Source organism: Oratosquilla oratoria, chromosome 24, assembly GCF_046742065.1.
Source record: "Oratosquilla oratoria isolate Oo_2021 chromosome 24, ASM4674206v1, whole genome shotgun sequence".
Lineage (NCBI taxonomy): Eukaryota > Metazoa > Arthropoda > Malacostraca > Stomatopoda > Squillidae > Oratosquilla > Oratosquilla oratoria.
In genome coordinates, this window is record NC_134800.1 from 33,410,461 (window position 1) to 33,431,594 (window position 21,134).

At 41.1% G+C, this 21,134-nt stretch overlaps 1 protein-coding gene across 5 annotated transcripts in view; it reads left to right on the forward strand.

Annotated features, from left to right (window-relative positions):
- Window positions 1-21,134, forward strand: part of LOC143038545 (uncharacterized) — a 262,086-nt gene that overhangs the window by 124,009 nt on the left and 116,943 nt on the right. The gene's annotated exons all lie outside the window — the stretch shown is intronic.

Consider the following 21,134-nt stretch of genomic DNA (forward strand, 5'->3'; position numbering starts at 1 on the left):
AGTCCATAACCAAGTTGAGAAGAGAAGGGTAGTCTTCTCCTGATTCCCATTCAGGGACTTGTTCCAAGTCTCCAAACATCAAGGAAGGAATGGTCCTTCCAATAAGAAAATGATTTGGGGTAATAACATCTACCTTATTTTCACAAGAACGATAAGTTAGTGGTCTATTGTTCAAAATTTTTTTGAACATCAGACAAAAGAGTGGTAATCTCTGCCAGGGAAGGAACAGACCTACCCAATACCTTATACAAACATTGTTTCACTGTCTGTATTAACCTTTCCCAAGTGGCACCATACCAAGCAGCATAAACAGGAATGGTTCTATGCTTAACAGGGGAAGTTTTAAATTTCTCTTCAAATTCAGAAGAAGATAAAAGTTGTTCAATAACATTTCCCGTTTGAACAAAAGATTTAGTGTTGTCAGAATAAACAGCTGAAGGAATTCCATACCTGTTAGCAAACCTAACAAAAGCCAAAATAAACTCAGGAGTGGACATAGTATTCACAACTTCTAAATGAACTGCTCTAGTATTGAAACATGTAAAGATAAGAATGTGTATTTTAACCTTCTCTCCATTCCTGTCTCTATCCCATAAATGTCCTGTGTAGTCTACACCAGTATGGGCAAAGGGCACACTTAGATTCACCCTAGAGGCAGGTAAAGAGGAAGGAGGAGGATAATTAACTGCACGGGAATTGTATTTCCTACAAACTATACAATCCTTCAAAATGCTTACAACAGCTTTTCTGGCCTTAAGTATCCAGAATCCGTACATACGAAGGAAATTAAGTGTGGCTTGTAGTCCCATGTGCATAACTTGACAATGAGCAAAGAAAATTAGGATCTTAGTTAAATGATGAGATTTGGACAAGAGAAGGGGATTGACAACCTCATATTTGAGGTTAATGTTCTTGTCAATTCTGCCCTTGGACCTAATTAAACCATTCTTGTCCAAGAACAAGTTCATTTGACTTACCAAAGGAGGTACGTCATTAGTGTTGGTATTTTGCAAATAAGCCAATTCAGTGTTGGAATTCTGCAAATAAGCCAATTCAATAGGAAAGGAATCCCTTTGCATAATACTCATCAAATAATTAGATGCTGCCTTAAATTAGACTTCTTGAACAGAAAGACAGCCTTAAAAATCAAAGAAGTGTGATGAAGTTTACTATAGGAAGAAAACTTAGAGACATCTATTAGAGGAGGAGTGTCAACTTGTACAACAGCAGTATTGACAATGTCTCCCTTGAAACAGGAGGAAATACATCCCAAGTGACCCTTTGGCCAAGTATGAGGAGGCCACAACAACCATTCAGGTCCATAAACCCACCAATTAAATTTTTCCTTGAAGACCTTAGCACTACAAGGTTTAGTTAGGAAATCAGCCATATTATGTTCAGAAGGAACATAAGTAAAGGAAATGGGTGTGAACTTGGCCTTGAAAATTTCCAAAAGATTGGAAATTTCCTTCAATCTATTATTGACAAATATATTTTTCTTAGGAGCCTTGTTGGTCAGGATCCAAGAAAGGGCAACTTGACTATCAACAAAAAGAACCACTGATTCAACCAGTGGGGCAGACACCAGTCCTTCCTCAAAAATAGTGTTGAGGCATTTCAAAGATAGAAAAGTTGCCATAAGCTCCAAAGACGGTAAAGTTCTCTGTTTAATAGGAGCCATCTTGACCTTGGCAAATAGAAGAGAGGTATTAGACTCCTTTAATTCTCTTCCTTCTTGCCCTACATATATGGCACATCCATAGGCTTCCTTGGAAGCATCAGCAAATACAAACAATTTAATGGGAAATTCTGTACAAAAGGTTTTCCTTTTAAAGGATAGGTTATTAACCTCCCTAAAATTTTCACATAACTTGTTCCATCTAACAAGTAACTCTCTATCCAATTTCCCATCCCAATCCACCATCTTTTGGCACATCTCTCTAATAAGGATTTTTCCATGCAAGAGCACAGGAGAGAAAAACCCTAAAGGATCAAATACAGAAGACAAGGAAGACAAAACTTGTCTTTTGGTCGAGGCATTCTGGTCAAGGGAAACATCCTTGATTCTCAGAGTATCATGATCCTTATTATAAATATAACCCAAGACTTGAACCTCCTCTTTATTGCAAACTACTTCTTGATCAAGAACAGAAGTCGAATTGCATGTCCACTCCCTGAGAGGTAAACCTCCATTGAGCATGATCTCATTAATCTTCTCGACCATTGCAGGGAGGGAACAAAGCTCGTTAGTAGTGTAGACCAAATTGTCTACATAAAATTTATCCTTTATTAAGGAGGCAGTTAGAGAGTCAGGCTGCAAAGAAAGATGGTGTTGGATAATGAAATTTAGATTGAAAGGAGAGCAAATGAAGCCAAAAATGATAGTATTATACCTGAAGGGTATATACTGGTCGTTAATCCTCCTGAAAAAACAGAACCTGTTACGATCAGCCTCATCCTTCAAACAGATCTGCAAGAAGGCTTTCATAACATCAGCCAAAATTACATGATTATTGGTCCTGAAATACAACAAGAGAGAAGGTTCATCAAGTCAACTCCCGGGAATGCAGCTTCATTTAAGGAAGGAGGTTTTCCTACTTTGAGAGAACAATTGAAAACTGGCCTTATTCTAGAAGTGGAAAGATCATCATCCTTCAACACATGTCTATGGGGTATAAAGATTTGTTCAGGGACTCTTTTAGTTACTGGCTCAATAATACCCAAAGCCTCTTGCTGGTCAAACACAGCTTCATAATCCTCTCTAAGCCCCTTTTGCTCAAGTTTGTCATAAACCCTTTGAGCTACAGCTAGAGATATCTTAAGGTTAGAGGGAACAAGATCCACCAAATCCTTTTTCCACGGGATCTTCACATAGTAATGTCCATTCTTGAAGGAAATGGACTGTTTAAATTCATCAATGTGTAAATTATCAATATCCGGGGTCTGTTCCTCTTTAATACCGATGGACTCTAAAGAATAGAAATTGTCAAGACCATACTCAACATTAGAATTAATAAAGACTTCCTGCAAAGGATCAAATTGAGAACTTACAGGTTCTAAACAGAAGTTGACAAGAAACCTTTCTTTGCCTAACCTTTTGGGAGGAAAATATTTAACAGTCTTACAAGACTGAGTAAGGGAAGTGCCTTTCTCAGTCTTTTTTAGAGAAACTCCATTGGTCTTGAAAGAAGAATTATAGAAAACAAGTGAATCTCCATGATATTCCTCTAAGCAATTATAAGAATCCACTCCAAGGTCAGTCTGGTTTTATGCTCAAAGGCTTCTCTTTGCATTTGAAACTATCAATGTCTTGGATTTCATTAGAGGGCATTTCAGGAATCCCCCTTATCATTCTCTTTAAGTAGAAAGGCTTCTCACTAGGAGGGATATATTGAGCCCCAGTCCCGTATGGAATGTAAGTTATGTAACCATTAGCAAGTTTGATAACCTTGCATGATGGGCTACCATACAAGGGGGCACTTTCTATTGAAAAGTTTGAGAAGTTTTGAAGAATATCGTTGCCCAAAATCCCTAAAACGTTCAGTTGATCTCCCTTCACTTTTGGAAAACTTGGCGAGACAAAAAATTGGTGATTATTCATACTAAGTAGTATAGAAGATAAGGAAGGAATTTGTAAGAACAAGTTGAATCCTTCAATGGCAAAGAACAAACTAAACAAATTCATCTCTGAAGGGACTTTTAAGTTAGCAGTGTAGTTAAAACCTCTTTTACTCATTAGAGGTAAACCAAAGGAAGAAACTAACTTGTCCATAGGAGGACTTAAACAAGGTCCAACTTGTCCTCTACAAATTCCTTATCAATGATAGAAAAATGTGCTCCAGTGTCCAACAAAAAGAGACATTGGGCAGTTCTCTTTCTTCTGCTAATAGGAAGGGAGACCAAAGGAACAATGGAATCTGTTGAATTATGAAAATTAAACACTTTCCCTTCAGAAAGTGGTGTCTTATAAGCCATAGGACACATGGCTCCATGGTGCTCGGGTTTGTTGCAAACAAAACATTTATAAGGCAGAGCAGCCTTTAACCTAGGGCATTCCAAAGAACCATGTCCATGATTTAGGCATCTATTGCACAGTCCTAACTGAGATGCTCTAACTTTCCTGTGCTCAAGGGATTTATATGAAGTACACTTCGAACTAGCATGGTCGGAAGCGGGGCAAAATTTACATCTACTAATAGACTTCTTAATGGGATTAGAATTGGCCTTAAAGGAGCCATCAACTCCCTTACTGGAATCAACTGTTTTTTTCAAGGAAATTTCCTTGAAAGCAAGGGAGCTGGTAGTAAGGCTTCTTTTAGGTTTGACACCAAGATCATCTGATCCCATTTTGAGTCTAACAAAAACTGACTGGTAAACTTCCTTGATTTGGTTAAAATTGGGGTAATTAGAATTAATCTCCCGAGACAATTCAACAAGAAAAAATTTAGGCAATTTAATTAAAATTAATTTACTAATTAAGAGGAGGCCCTCGCTTCCTGGCCTAGTGAAATCTACCCCAATTCCCTTAAGGTCTTGTAGCTTGAAATCTACAGACCTTATGTAACTTTCAAGGTCTTTCAAGAGTGAGACCTCTGGTGCATTGATAATGGAAATGAACACCTTATGAAGAATTTCTTCCTTGTTGAAATATAACTCATCAAGAAGAAGGAAAGCAGAGTCAAAACTTGAATCATCCACTGGTAAGTTCTCTACTAAATGGAAAGCCTCCCCTCTGAGGTATCCCTTCAAATAAATTAACTTCTGATTATTAGTCAGATTGGGGATACCAGCTAAGGCATTCAGAAGACCCTTTTTAAAGTTTAAATAAGCAAAAGGATTGCTAGAATTGTTCTCGAAATGTTGAAGAATAATAGGAGGAAGAGGAAGTTTTACAGAATTATCAGTGGACTTGTTTAGTTTTTCACCTATTTGAGATTCAAAAACTCCCCTCAACTCTTGTCTCCGTTCCTTATACGGAGACAATTGGAGAAGAACGGACAGGCGGTAAGCTCTGGATTCCTCCATATCCTCGTCCTTTTCTTCTTCGGGGAGCAAATCTTGAATTTCTTCGTCTAAATCTTGTATTTCTGAGAGGAAATTCTCAATCTGAATTAACACATCGTCAAGGACGGAAATACAGTAGATAAAGAATCCGATTTCTCTTGAAGAGCTTTAAAGTCCCTAGAGATAAGCTCCTTTTTTATGAGCTCTGTGTCTTCGGAGTCTTTGCAAAACTTCCGAAGCGGACAATGTCTTATCGTGGCTAGCCATAACGACGCCAACCCAACAATTCGTTACAAATACACGAGCAAAATAGTCGTGCCAAAAAACCGTCTTATGGACTAAGCACAACAAGGAGAGAAATTAAGTAAAAATAATTTTGATTTAAATACTAGCTTAAATCGGATAAAGGCAACAAATCAAAGAAACCACGACAATACAACAATAGAGGCCACCAAGAATAGAGAACTATTCGGAAATTTCCGAATGTTCACGAGAAAAACAAGGTACCAAAGCCGGCAAATTTCCCGAAAGTTAACAAGGTCCTCAAAAGAGGAAATTAATAAAAGCGAACAAACTCGGTATAAAGAACAGGAAACCGGACTTCGTACCCGCACACAATCGTAACCTTAATGAAATGTTTACATAGCGGCTTACTACTCAAAGGGGTAAATAAGTTAAAGTCGAAATCGACTACTAAAGTTAAATTTAAATTTTACGTAAATTCTCAAATTCCGAGTTAAAAAAAAAAACTAAATCCGAGAATTCAGATTAGTTAGAAAAAAAACTATAGTATTATAAGACTGATCTGAATTCTCGACTAGTTAGAGAAAACCTATAGTGTTATAAGACTGATCTGAATTCTCGACTAGTTAGAGAAAAAACCTATGTCGTAATTAAATGATCCAAACTGAGAACGTTAGAGAACTTACCTGTTTTAGTTCTCTAACTAATCGTCGGAAATGAATCGAATTCTTGAGGCTTCGAAGTTTGTAGAAATCCTTAGCCAAGGTTTTATTGTCCCTCTGGTGACAGGGTTAAAGCTTGTCTCTGGTACCAGGGTTGAAGCTAGTCTGGCGTTCAGGGACTAAAACTTAGTCTCGTTCGGCTGGAGCTCTAACGAGCCTTCAAAACGGCTTCGAAGCCACGGGACAACTGATACTTCAAGTAAGTTCTCAAGTTCCCGATTTGTTAATCAAATTACAACATAGGCTTAAATAAATAATAAAGAGGGAGGGGAGTTTAATAATACATTAATTAAAATTACGATAGTGTGGTACGAAGTTACAGGAAAGATTCCCGATTCGAAAATTAAACAAGCTTTCGGGAAATTGCCGTAGCTCATGGTAAACAATGACATTCCCGTAACAACAATTACTACAACATATAATGTATATAGTATGTATATATATATATATATATATATATATATATATATATACATATATACATATATATATAGATATGTAATAAATATATGTATACATATGAATATATATATATAATATATATATATATATATATATATATATATATATACATATATATATATGCATGCATAAGTAACCACTAGGAAAAGTAAACTAACGAAGCAGAGCGCTTTCGTATAATTACATCTTCAGTGCAGATACAAAGAAGGAGTTATAAATTGAAGAAACAAGGTACAGAATATATGACATAGTAAAGAGGGCATTCGGAGAGGTAGTGGAAGAAGTACACGTGATGGACGTTTGAACCGTCCTGGTAACCAACAAGTATGGGACAACTGCTCATAATTTATATTATAATTTAAACAATTTTGAAATTTCATGAGAAATATAACTATCTAATTTATACAAACATTGATGAAGATTAACATTTATCCCCTTACTAGATTTGATCAAACTGTATTCAATTAAATTTCTTTCTGTTATGTTGTTGTATGTGATGACTTTAGCGTTATCCCAGTCAACTGGGTGGTTAAAATGGTTCATGTGGTTGAATATACCGCTAGATTGGTTTTCCTCTCTAACGTATTTCTTGTGTTGATTGATTCGTGTTTTGAGTGTTTTAGCAGTCTGACCAACATAAAACTGATTACATGATTTACAAGGTATTTTGTACACACACCCTTTATCACTATTGACAGAATTATTTATGAGCAATTGTCTTACATTGTTCTTATTGTTAAAAACTACATTAATGTTAAATTTACGTAATATATTTGGAATATTTTGCAGGTTCTCTTAGTACGGTAGAATGCCCTCTTTACTACGAGTATGTCATATATTCTGTACCTTGTTTCTTCATTTTATAATTCCTTCTTTGTATCTGCACTGAAGATGTAATTATACGAAAGCGCTCTGCTTCGTTAGTTTACTTTTCCTAGTGGTTACTTACGCATTTGTGAACACACGCTCCTAGTGTTTTATTGCATATACAGTATATATATACAGTATATATATATATATATATATATATATATATATATATATATATATATATATATATATGTTGAGACATTGTGACAGGTTTGAGGAAGGAGGAAGAGAAAGACACGGGTCTAGGGCCGAGTTTATTCTTGACCGGTTTCGTTTAAAGCTTCTTCAGAGGAATGTTGATTCTGGATGACGCTGACGGTGTTGGACTACTATGTATACCGTCAGCGTCATCCAAGATAACATTCCTCTGAAGAAGCTGTAAGCGAAACAGGTCAGGAATAAACTCGGCCCTAGACCCGTGTCTTTCTCTTCCTTCTTCCTCAAATATGTATATATATATATATATATATATATATATACATATATATATATATATATATATATATATACATATATATATATATACACATATATATATACATATATATATATGCGTTGTTGAAGTCAACAGCTGCGATAGCATTATTATGCTTGTAGAAATGTTTTTCTAAGTTGCGCACCAACGTGCGGTCGTCTGGAAGCAGGTTCTTAAGCAGATTGCTGAAGTCCATGGTGTATATCTCTCGAGACGTCTTTCGGCCTTAACTGGCCATCTTCAGGAGGTGTGGGCTGGTCAAATTGATGACGGAGAATTCTGGATTCCAAGAAAAGACCACCTCGCTTGCGCGGGATCGGGTTTTGTGGGAGGGGAAGAATGTCTGTTAGAAAATGAAAAGATAGTAGTGTATAAAAGAGGGCTATTGCCACCGGGCGAATTGCGAGCGATTAGGGGCTAGTTTGTTGTCGTGGCTTTAGGAGAACTGGGCTAGGAACTTGGACGGTGGCGCCAATGCCGGGAGGAAGAGCATATTATATCACCAACGAAAGTTTGGAAAATGGTAGGAGACGTAGTAGGAGAGAAAGGGGGAAAAACGGAAAAATCTTTAGTGGGAGGTAAACTGAAATGAGAAGATGTAGTATAAGAGAAAGTGAGAAAGGAAGCGAATTTTAGTCGAAGAAAAAGGAAGTGTATATGTTTGTGCGTGGGATGCGGCTATGTTCGTGAGAGGTGTATGTGTGTAATTTACGGTTAGTGAGTAGATTTCACTTCCCGCGTGTAGAGGGCGTTCCTGATTAGCCCCAGGTAAGGCATGAGAATTCCTGTTTTACCCTAGGTCGGGTTTGAGTAGCGATATTATTATCATTATTATTATCATTATTATTACCATTACTATTATTATTATTACATTATTGCGGTTATCACCAGTCAAGCTGGTGAAGGGGTGTGTTACTTGTTGGTGCGGTTATACACGTTTTATCGTGTACACCGCACGTGGGACGGGCGCAGCTGACAGATAGTCTGTACGGTGTGGTCTAGGTGTAATATGTTGTATCAGATGTTTGTGTTTGGCGTGCAGTTTTTCTAGGTGTCTTGAGTGAAGTTTGTGTTTGTGTTGGTTGAGTGGACGGATGTTGGAAATTTGGTGTAGAGACTCAGTGGTTCTGAAGTCGCTCCATCGCGAGCCCGTGATGAACTGGACAGCGGCATTCTGAACCTTCTGATGCTCGTAGTTATTGGTGGCACATGTCAGCTGGCTTAGTCCCGGGGACTGGCACAGAATCGGTCTGACGAGGGCTAGGTACAATCGACGTTTGGTTCTCAGTGTTGCAGTTTTGAAGCGTCTGAGCTTACCCAGCACAGCCCTAGCCTTCGCTCCCTGCTTGCGGAAGTGTGGGGTCCAGGTAAGGCCATTATCAAGTGTGCTACCCAGCACACGGGTATGGTCCTTCGCTGGGATGTTTGTGTTGTTTATTTTAAGAGGAGTGTTTGTGATTGTTCTGTTGGTTCGTTTGCAGCGGAAGTGTACAGCATTGCATTTCGACGCGTTGGTCTTAATGCGCCACTGTTGCTCCCACGCGTGTGCCCCGTCTAGGATGTTTTGCATTACGTGTAACGCTCCCTGCAGCGTTTTGTGTCTGCTTATGTGGTTAGTGTCGTCCGCATACGAAAGAGTTAGAGCCTGGTTGCGAGGATAAGCCGGCTCTGGCAGGTCATTCGTATATAGATTGTACAGAGTGGGGGCAAGGACTGACCCTTGCGGCACTCCAGCCTTCGGCACAAAAGGTTGGGACAGACAGCCCCGCCACTTTATTCTAATTGACCTGTCGTCCAGGTAGTTGCAGAGCAACCTTGTGAACGGCAGGGCAAAGTCGAAGTTGTGGTACAATTTGTACTTAAGGCCTTCGTGCCATACAGTATCGAATGCCTTCTCCACATCCTTACAAACCAAAATGGCCTTACCAGGGCGACCGTCTGGCGGTCTTTGAACCCATTGAGTGATTATGGATATTACGTCTTCTGCACCGCGCCCCGGCCGAAAACCAAACTGGTAGTCCCTCAGCACATTCTCCGTCTCTAGGTACACGGTCAGGCGGCGGCTTAAGACGTGCTCGAACACCTTTCCAAAGTACTCCAGAAGGGAGATGGGCCGATATGAAAGGGGGGCGGAGGCGGGTTTCTGGGGTTTAGGAATGAGGATGGTATGGGAAGCCTTGAATAGTTGTGGGAAGTACCCAGAGGCTAGTGAGCTGTTATATAGTGTCGTCATGTGTGAGATTATGTTGTCTGGCATACGTTTGAGTATGTGTGCATCGATGCCTGAAGGGCCAGGGGATTTTAGTTTTAATGCCGAGATAACCCCCTTTACCTCCTCCAAAACGATGGGGCAGATAAGGGGATCATCTTCATCTAACTGAGAGAGATCAACAGTCTCGTCGGGAATGAGGTCACTACAGCTGTTCATGAAGGAGTTAACACTGTGCAAGGTGCTAAAGCAATGTGGTCCTTGCACAGGATGGGGCTTAAAGACCTCACTCCATGCTGACGCCAGAAGGTCAGCTTGGTGTTGGGGGGAGTGTGCAGAGTGGTTAAGATGGTTGATGACCTTGGGTGGAGGCACAGAGCACTCCTCCAGCTCACGTTTGAGGGACCTCCAGAACTTGGAAGGGTCCTTCTCACAGGCGCCGGAGAGCGAGGCCATCAGTTGCTCCTCCTCTCGATGTGAATCGATGTAGAGGGACTTCCTCAGGCTACTCTGTAGCCAGTGCATGTCTCTTAGGATGGCTACACGAGCCTCTAGGGGTGCTTGTAATAGATCTGTAGATCTGTTCTGTAGTGCGATGCGTAGTCTGTTAGTGCGCATAGAAGCGGTGAACGTGGCAATCTTTCGGTGCTTTGTTCTAGGAATGTGCTTTTTTACAGCGTTTTTGACAAACTTTGTATCTATCGCCGCTTGTGGAGTGTTGTCCATATTTGTGTTGGTGTATGTCGTGAGAGTGTTTTTGAAGCCTTCCCAGTCGGCCTGACTGTAACGTAACCGAGGCTCACTGGGGATAAGGATGGGTGAGGTGGAGATGCGAAGGATTAAGGGTATGTGGTCTGAGAGGGTGGGGGCACCGGGTGAGATAGTGGAGTTGAGGAAGAAAGCTCGGCTGTTGGAGAACACCAGGTCGGGCTTACCCTGCAATCCATGACCTATGAATGTGGGAAAGTCCGGACCTAGGAACTTCAGCCGGTGAAGTATAGTAAGAGAGTGTAGTTGCCGACTCACTGAGCTGCTGTTGTGCGTTCCAGGGCTCCAAGCAGCATGACTACAGTTGAAATCGCCAATGAAGAAGGTTGGGATTTTGTATGACATCACCTTGGCAATGTCAACAAAGGGGAGGAAGGGGATACGGGGAGGGCGGTAGAGGGTACAGAGGAGGATGGGACCGCGAGTGGTGCTTAACTTGATCGCGAGCATCTGCTCATAATGAAATTGATCAAGTATAGTTGCCTGGAGGGACTTCCTGGCCAAAATACAGACGCCCGAGTGCAAAGCAAGACCCCGACTCCAAGTGTTGAAGCCTTGAATCTTGGGAAGAGAGTCGGGGGCTGGATCACCCATCGAAGTCAAACAAATGACATCAGGACCGTGTCTGGCAATCTCTAGCAAGGTGCTGGTCCTTTGTGGGGCCCAGTGACGGACGTTCTGGTAGAACACACGTAAATCCAATCTATCCATAGGAATAGTTGTCTTTTAGTGAGTCCTACTAGCTGGAGGGAGTTTTTAAGAGGAAGCTTAGTTAGCCTTAGGGGCTTGGAGGGTAAGCACTTCGCTGTCGGAGGAGGAGGAGGAGGAGGAGGATGCACTATCACTAGACTGGAGAGTGTCTTGAATAGTGCTGGTGAAGGGGATTATGTCCCGCAGCGTCTCCTTTGTGAGTTTCGTCAGGTTCAACTTAGGCCTCCCAGTCGAGCTGGCTCGTGGTATGGCCACACGGCGCGGGAGCCCGGAGGAGGATTTGTTTGCCCCTGACGAGGAGGAGCGGGGGCTTAGGATTGGGGAGCGTGAGCGGTTGCTACGTTGGTAGGATTCATGTCTGGATGCCCTGGACTTGGGGCGTGATAGCCTGGGGTTAGGTTTAGGTTCTTGCGCAGCCTTCTTGGGGCAGGTGGAGGTGGAGGAGGAGGAGGAGGAGGAATCAGAGGGAGGGGGTGTGGAAACAGAGGGAGCGGTGGTGGGAGGGGTAGGGGCTGGGTGAGGATAGGATGGGTTGTTGGGACCAAAGGGAATAGCCTCTAGGACGTGAGGTGGAATGGGGAAGGCAGGTAAGCCCAGGTGAGTGAGTGCTGTGGACAGCACTTCCTGTACCTGCTCCTTGCTCTTGGACATGAGCATTGCCGAATAGACAATACTCAGAGCAAGTACTTGAGCGTCCCTCGCCTGGTTGCACCTTTCGTCTCCAGACGAGGTCAATTTTTAAAGCCGGGTCGGTAGGGGTGACATTTTTGTAGATTATATTTCTGAGGGCTTTTTCGTCATCCTTATAGGCTGAAGACATAGTACCCTTGTAAAAGAGTTTTAAATTTTGTGTAGCTAAATGTTGTTCCTGTTGACGCATAAAGTTGTCTAGTCGATGTTGTATGACGTTATTTATTTCTGCCAAAGGATAGTTGTTGTTGGTAAGACGAATGGTGATTCTTTTAAGTTCCGCGTTTGTAGCTGTCCATGTTGAGCAGTGGGTGAGGGCTCTTTTGACGAAGGCGTTGATGACGCTGCGCCGATATCGCTCAGGACATTCACTAGCACCATTACAAGGGTACTATGTCTTCAGCCTATAAGGATGACGAAAAAGCCCTCAGAAATATAATCTACAAAAATGTCACCCCTACCGACCCGGCTTTAAAAATTGACCTCGTCATCTACTACAAGACACGCAAGACATCCAACTTGGTCATAAAGAACAGCTGCCTACCCAAGACTAGTGATATGCAAGAGGTGAATACCGTGTACGAACACACATGCTCCAGTGGCAACTGCAGTCGCCCTAACTCCAAGTACATCGGCGTAACCACCACAACACTGTCGAAGAGGATCTCAGCCCATTTGCAGGACGGCGCCATAAGGAGGCATTACCTCTACGAACATGGGCTCGTACTCAAAAGGCACCACATGGAAAACAACACCACCATCATCGAGAGAAACAACGACACCAGACGACTAAGAATGACAGAAGCGGTGCTCATTTTCAACCAGAAGCCCGCTATCAACATCCAACAACAGCCCGAAATGTCTTTACCAACCAGAAGGCAGAGAATGATTCCCGTGCGCTGATTGGCTGACGCCCCGTCCCGGGCACTGCCCGGTGATCCACTCCACACCGCTATATACCGTCCCACAGCCACTTCGATTCATTCTCCGTCATCAATTTGACCAGCCCACACCTCCTGAAGATGGCCAGTTAAGGCCGAAAGACGTCTCGAGAGATATACACCATGGATTTCAGCAATCTGCTTAAGAACCTGCTTCCAGACGACCGCACGTTGGTGCGCAACTTAGAAAAACATTTCTACAAGCATAATAATGCTATCGCAGCTGTTGACTTCAACAACGCATGCATCATAAATGGCCTCCTTCCAATATATATATATATATATATATATATATATATATATATATATATATATATATATACACACATCATACATATACCAAAGGCTTTTTCCCCCTACACGGGGGGTAGCCAAAAAGAAAATGGCATAGAAATCACTCCCACCCATTTCATTTCCATATATTTCACTCCCCTCCACCCTCCTCCCTCCCTCCTATCTTGGCACCTCCTGGATGACGGGTCATCCCTGCATCCTGTCCACTGCCCTGGGTCATAAGCAGTGTCGCAAGACACAGCACATCCACAGCAAGGCCGCTTCATAAATTCGGTTACCCCCCTCTCCGCCTCCTCATGCAGGAAAGGAGAAGACGGGGAGAAATCCCTTCGGGCTGCGTCAAATTTTTTCTCATGCATACTTCCTCACCCCCCATCCCCCACCCACTCCCCCATCCCCCACCCACTCCCCCTCATGCATCACAGCCTCATCTATACACAGCCCTTCTCCATTCACCCCTATCTTTTGTCCTCTCTCGTCCTTCCTCTACAGACATTCCTCTCTTTTGTAAAGCCCCTTTCACCCCATCCATCCATCTCATCCTAGGACGCCCCCTCATATTCACTCCTTCCACCTCCGCCTTCCACACTTCTTTTACTAATTTTTCTTCACTCATTCTTTCCATGTGTCCAAACCATCCTAATACTCTTTCATCCACCCTATCTCCCAGCTCCCTTTCCACCCCTGTTCTCCTCCTCACCTCCTCATTTCTCACTCTATCTAGCCTAGTAACCCCTATCATACTTCTCAGACATTTGATCTCAAACACATTCAAACTCATTTTCTCTCCCTCTCTCATGTTCCATGTTTCTGCTCCGTACAGTGCTGTTGGCACAATGACTCCTTCATATAACCTCCTCTTAGCATCCATTCCCAGATGTCTGTTTCTCATCAGACTTTTTAATCCACCAAGGCATTTACTCGCTTCTCTCAATCTGCATTCTACCTCCACCCCCACTCCCTTTCCTGTCACATTCGCACCCAAGTATCTAAAACTATCCACTTCCTCCAGTTTCACCCTTAATGCTCACTTCCAGCCTAATGTCACTCGCTCCCCTTGTACATCTCATCACCTTACTTTTACCCACATTTATCTTCAGCTTCCTTCTTTCACACACCTTCTCAAACTCTGTCACTAACTTCCTCAATCCCTCCTCTGATCCTGCTACAAGTGCAGTGTCATCAGCAAACAACAACTGGCTCACCTCCCATTTTTCTCCATTTTCTTTAATCATCTCCAACCCCTGACCCACTACCCTTGCATTCACCTCTCGCACCACCCCATCCATGTAAAGATTGAACAGCCATGGCGACATAACACATCCCTGACGATGTCCCACCTTTACCTCAAACCATTCATTCTCTCCATTTCTAATCTTAACACAAGCTCTAATACTCTCGTAAAAACTCTTGACTGCTCTTAACAGCTTTCCTCCTATCCCATATATCTGCAGAACCTCCCACAGTGCCTTCCTGTCTACCCTGTCGTAAGCCTTTTCCAGATCCATAAAAGCCCCAAAAAACATCCTTACCTTTTCCTATAGCTTTCTCACATATCTGTCTTACCACAAAAATCTGATCTACACATCCTCTACCTGTCCTAAAACCACACTGTACTTCACCAATTACTCCCTCTGTTCCTCTCCTAATCCTCTCAATCAAGACCCTCCCATAAGCCTTCCCAACTACACTCGACAAGCTGATCCCTCTGTAACTACTACACTCACACTTGTCCCCCTTTCCTTTGTAAAGCGGAACTATACAGGCACTCCTCCAGTCCTCTGGCACTCTACCCTCTCTTGAACAAACATTAAACAACCTCACCAGCCAGTCCACCATAACTGTACCTCCTTTCTTCAGACATTCTGCATGGCATCCATTCAACCCAGGTGCCTTACCTGCTCTCATCATCTTAACAGCTGCTTTCACTTCATCCTTCCCTATTTCTCCTCCATTTTCCTCACTCATCACTCATTTTCTTAGTGCTTCCCACTGCAACTACCTTTCCCTCCCTATCCTCCTTCACATTTAGCAACTCCCTAAAATACTCTGCCCACCTTCCTCTCATTGCCTTCTCTTCCATTATTATCTCTCCATCTGCACCTTTTACCTTTTCTTCTCTACTTGATTCGCCTCCTCTTCCTCTTTTAATTTCCTTCCAAAACATCTTTTTATTGCTTTCAAAAATTATCTGTCATGCTCTTACCCCATTTCACATCTGCTCTCCTCTTTGCTTCCTTTATCTTATGCTTAACTTCCTTTCTCTTTAATTTGTACCTCTCATACGATTCCCTCGTCCTAATTTGTAGCCAATCTATGAATGCCTGCTTCTTCTCTTCTACACCCTTCTTTGCTTCCTCATTCCACCACTCACTACCCTTCCTTCTATTTCCTCCCACCCTCCTTGTTCCACACACCATCTTTGCACACCTTATGACTCCCTCCTTGAACCATCCTCATTCCTCCTCCACTCCTAGTGTTACTCAATCCTTTACTCTCTCCCACTCCTCTCTTAACTTCTTCTTATACTCATTCTCCTTTTTTTCCTCATTTAAGCAGTTCACTCTAAGTACCTCCCTACCTTCTGCCCTTTTCCTCTTTCTCCACCTATTCTCCACTCTCAATTTACCTTCTACCAAGAAATGATCTGATATTCCCCCACTCTCTCCCCTTAGAACATGTACATCCTTAACTCTTCCTGCCATACTCCTGGTCACCACTATATAGTCCATTAACGCTCTATCTGCCACCCTTCCATCCACCACCCTCTCCCATGTGTACTTATGCTGGACTTTCTTCTTAAACATTGTATTTGCTATCATCAACTCTCTGGACAATACTCCACCATCATTTCTCCACTACGATTTTTACCTGGAACTCCATACTTCCCAATCACTCCGTCAATTGGTTCATTCCCTACCTTAGCATTTAGGTCTTCCAATACAACTACATTGACATTTCTCCCTAATCCCTCTATGCACTCATTTATATCTACCCAAAAAGCATCCCTTTCCTCTACGCTCTTCACACTACCAGGCCAGTACGCAATTACAAAAACCCACATCTCCTTTCCCAGCTTAACCTTCATCCATATCAACCTTGATGACACCTCCTTCCTTTCCACTACCCACTTACTTATCTCTTCACTTACTAGTATAGCCACCTCTTCTCTCCCTCATCCCCTCATCACTCCTGAGTACCTCCCAGCTACACTCCCAATCTCTCTCTCTCTCTCTCTCTCTCTCTCTCTCTCTCACACACACACACACACACACACACACACACACACACACACACACACACACACACACACACACACACACACACACACATACACACACACACACACACACGAGTCGGTGGCGTAGTTGGTAGAGCGCTGAACTGCCACCATAGTGGCCCGCAGTTCTTGGTTCGAATCCTGCCCAGGGCCGAAATTATTTCGGTACCGCTGCGCTTCGGGTCGTTACTCTAACTCTCGTGTTCTTGTCTCGGAAATTGGAACACGAAAACCTTGTGCTGAGGGGCAGGTTGGAGAATAGCTCGTCTATGTGATTCAAATGAGTGGAACGAAGTTGGTAGAGACGACCTGATTGTGAATTTGTCTGACAGACAGTTATCAGTTACAGAAAAACAATCCTTCTCGCTTGATCTTAAATTTGATATCGGTGTGAATAAGAGATGAGACCCATCCCCTCTGGTATCGGGAGCACCCCGCACAGACTGACCAAATGCCTAGCCAAACCACTATATCACAGAGGCTAGGCTCGATAAGTAACGCCCATTTAAAAAACTCTGGAATGACAGTGATGTGGATAAAGGTTTCAAACAAGGTCTAGTCACGTGCTTTCATGCTCTAGCCACGATTAATCAATGTTCCATACCCAGACAGTTCAAATTAGCCATAGAGAAACTAGGAAGGGACGATGATATATTAATCACTAGTGCGGATAAAGGTGGGGGGTTGTCGACATGAACAGGGTAGATTATGACACAAAAATGTTAGACTTGCTCAGCGACACCAATACATATGAAGAGAAACATATTGGGCACGCAGCTTTAGAAGGGGTGAAATTTAAGAAAGAAGCAGCCGGGGGAAAAAACTACTGAGTCTGTTAGAGGAAGCCCCTAAACCACCCAGAATGCGGGGACTTCCGAAAACCCATAAACCAAACGTCCCGATGAGACCCATCACCTCTGGTATCGGGAGCGCCCCGCACAGACTGGCCAAATGCCTAGCCAAACCACTATCACAGAGGCTAGGCTCGATAAGTAACGCCCATTTAAAAAACTCTGGGGATCTGATCACGAGGTTAAAGAATGTGGATCTTTCAGAAAAAGTGATGGCTAGTTATGATGTAACTGCGCTCTTTACGAATGTCGAGGTAGAAGGGGCGTTGGCAGCGGCAAAGAAGGTGGTAGACAGTTTGGATGAGGATGATTTACCAGTGGGGAAAAGTGATTACTTAAAATTAGTGTCTCTATGTGTGAAGTTTGGTCCTTTCATGTTCAACGGGAAAGAATACAGACAACACCGAGGACTTGCAATGGGTAGTCCTCTCAGTGCGGTTCTGGCCTCATTGTATATGGAAGTTTTAGAGATATATTATTGCATAAGGATAATGGGTAAAGACGTGTCCTGTTGCTACAAATTAAACATTTCTGTATGATGCGAGGATTCTGAATATTTATATATATGTATATATATATGTATATGTATATGTGTATGTATATATATATATATATATATATATATATAATACTGATGACCCACTTTCGGAGAAGAATAAGCGAAGATATAGAGATCTGTATATTTCGATCACTTACTGTGATCCTCTTCAGCAGATATGAGTTACAAAGTACAGAACAATGTGTATTTATAGTGAAACAGTGAGGTAGCAAGAGGGGACGGAGCTCAGGTCAACACGCCCGGCACGCATGCTCGCATCTTGGTGGCTCATGTCACATGACCGGCGTTGCATGGGCCTTGGTGATTTTTGTCCACCGCTAATGTTGATGGTAACATTTTATTTATGACAAAAGAAGAAATACAGTCTGGTGACCATTGACCATGGGAAATGTAATTTGGGAAATTATTTATTAAGGAGGATTCTACTATTTTTCTTCTGAAACTACATTTGGATTTATAAATTATTTCAGCATCGTCCCAATTTATTCGGTGGTTTTTATTGGCGACGTGCTGAAATACTGCAGAATTTTCCTGTCCGTATTTAACAGAGTTCTTGTGCTCCTTAACCCTGGTATTGAGATCTCGACCCGTCTGTCCCCAATATACATCATTGCAATCTAAACAAGGTAATTTATAAACTCCAGGAGTTGTATTACTCTTGGATCTATGATGTATATTGACAACTTTACTGAACAAATTATTGGGATAATGGAAGATAAAATTTACCTTTTCCTTTGGTAACATGTGAGACAATTCATGGATTGATTTGTTAAAAGGCAATTTTATGCATCTATTATCCCAATTATGATTCATGGCGGAATGGGAATCTGTTTTATAGCAACCGAAAGTGGGTCATCAGTATTATTTTACAAATGTGCTACGACATATCTTTGTTGTGGATATATATATATATATATATATATATATATATATATATACATATATATATATATATATATATATATATATATATATATATATATAACGTAGAAACCACTGTTGGAGTAGGAAACACAGGTTGTATATTCTCCCTTGTAAACACTTATTTAAAATGCTTGTTCATAATTTCCGCCATTTCTATTTCCTCTGTGTATTCAACTCCTCCTTGTCTTAATTTCTCCAAATCTTGTTTGTTTTTCAGTTTGTTGTTTACAAATCTGTAGAATAGTTTTGGTTGATCTTTACATTTTTCTATGACATCTTTTTCATATTTTCTCTTTTCCTCTCTGCACGCTTGTACATATTCATTTCTATAACAAGTATATATTTTCCATTTTTCAGGTCCTCTGTCTTTCTTCGATTTGGTCCAAGCTTTGTCTCTCTTGTCTTTTAACACTACAACTTTTGTTGTACCAGCACTTTATATATTCTTTTTCTTGTTTTTGTCTTGGGACATACTTTTCCAATCCTTTTTTATAAATTTTTGTCAAAATATTCCATTTCTCTTCTACTGTTGTATCTTCTTTGTGTATTCTTTCCCAGTTTTCATTTTGAAAGAATTCTCTTATTTTATCAAAATTTGTTTTTTCATACATCAATCTTCCTTTTCTATATTGTTCATTTCTTTTCATGTATTTTTTCTCATTTAGTTCCAGTTCTATCAATATGTGGTCACTTTTACTTATTGGTGCCTGGTATTCTATCTTTTCCACTATTTCAGGTTCTGATGTGATTATTAGGTCTAGTCTCGATGGTTCTTCTTCATTTCTATACCTAGTGTTCTCCTGAATCCATTGTGTCATTGTGTGGTCAATAATCATCTCAAGTAGAACATTTCCCCATGAGCCTTCTCCACCCTCTACGGTCATCTCTTCCCAGCAGATTTCTTTGCAATTAAAGTCGCCCATCATAACTATTCTTCCTCCATCTTCCATTATCTTGTTTAATGTTATTCTTGTGTCTTCTAACATACTTTAATGTTCACTCTCTTCCCACGAGGCTGTTTTTGGGGGCACGTAGTTTATTACAAACTTTCTGCTCTTCTTATATCTGTCTTCTACTTCTATCATAATCATCTCTACTCTATTCTTTCCATATGTGACACACCTCACGTTTATATCCTTCTTAGTCAGGAACATAACTCCAACCCCTTGTTTTATCTCTCTGTTTCTAATCCAATAATTATATGCATTGTGTCCTATGATGTTGGGTGGTAGTTGACCCTTTAATTTTGTCTCAACAATTCCCATTATGTCCGGATCTTTTTCCTTCAGATACTCGTTCAGTTCATTCAGTCCTGTTATTAATCCATCTATATTTGTGTAGGACACTCTTAACTTTCTGTTATTTCCATTGTATTCTCTGTTTCTTTTTTGTTTCTCTCTGTTATGGTCCATTTCCTCAATTTCATATTCACTACTCTCTAGTAGAATTCTTGTTTTTCTGACTCCGTTCTGTTCTCGTTTTTTTTTTCTTTAGCTTCTTTCCTTTTCATTTTTTCTTCCTCTCTTTCCTCTTTATTCATTTCTCTTTTTATCCATACCTTTTTATATTGTTCACTTGCTGCTAGCTTCCCTGTTTTTGCTAAGATATTCTCTGCTGTTGTTTGTGATCTGAATTTAATCTTAATTGGTCTGGTCTTATCTGTACTATATATTCCGAGCCTAAACATCTCTTCGATTTGTTTCATTATTTCAGGTTCATCTTCCTGAACTAATTCTAGTAAACTGCTTACTTTTTCTTTTTCCTCACTGATTCTTGAAGTTGTATCTTGGTTATGTTTCTCTTCCATTCCTAATATAATTATACATTTCTTTTTATCTGCTAAGTCTCTTACTATATTCTCCTTCTGTCTCATCACTTTGATAACTGAGTCTTCAGTTTGTTCTTTCATTTGCTGTTTAATTATATCAGTAAATGCAACTTTACTGTTTTCCTGTATTTTTCTCCACCCATGTGCTTCTTTTGCTATGGCCTCTTTATTGTCTTTATTGTTCCTTTTTAATTCTTCATTCTCCTCTTTTACTTCTTTTAACTGTCTTTTTAATTCTTCTATTTCTAAAGTTAAATTTTTGTTCGCCTTCTCTAGTTCTTCCAATCTTTCAACTCTCTGCGC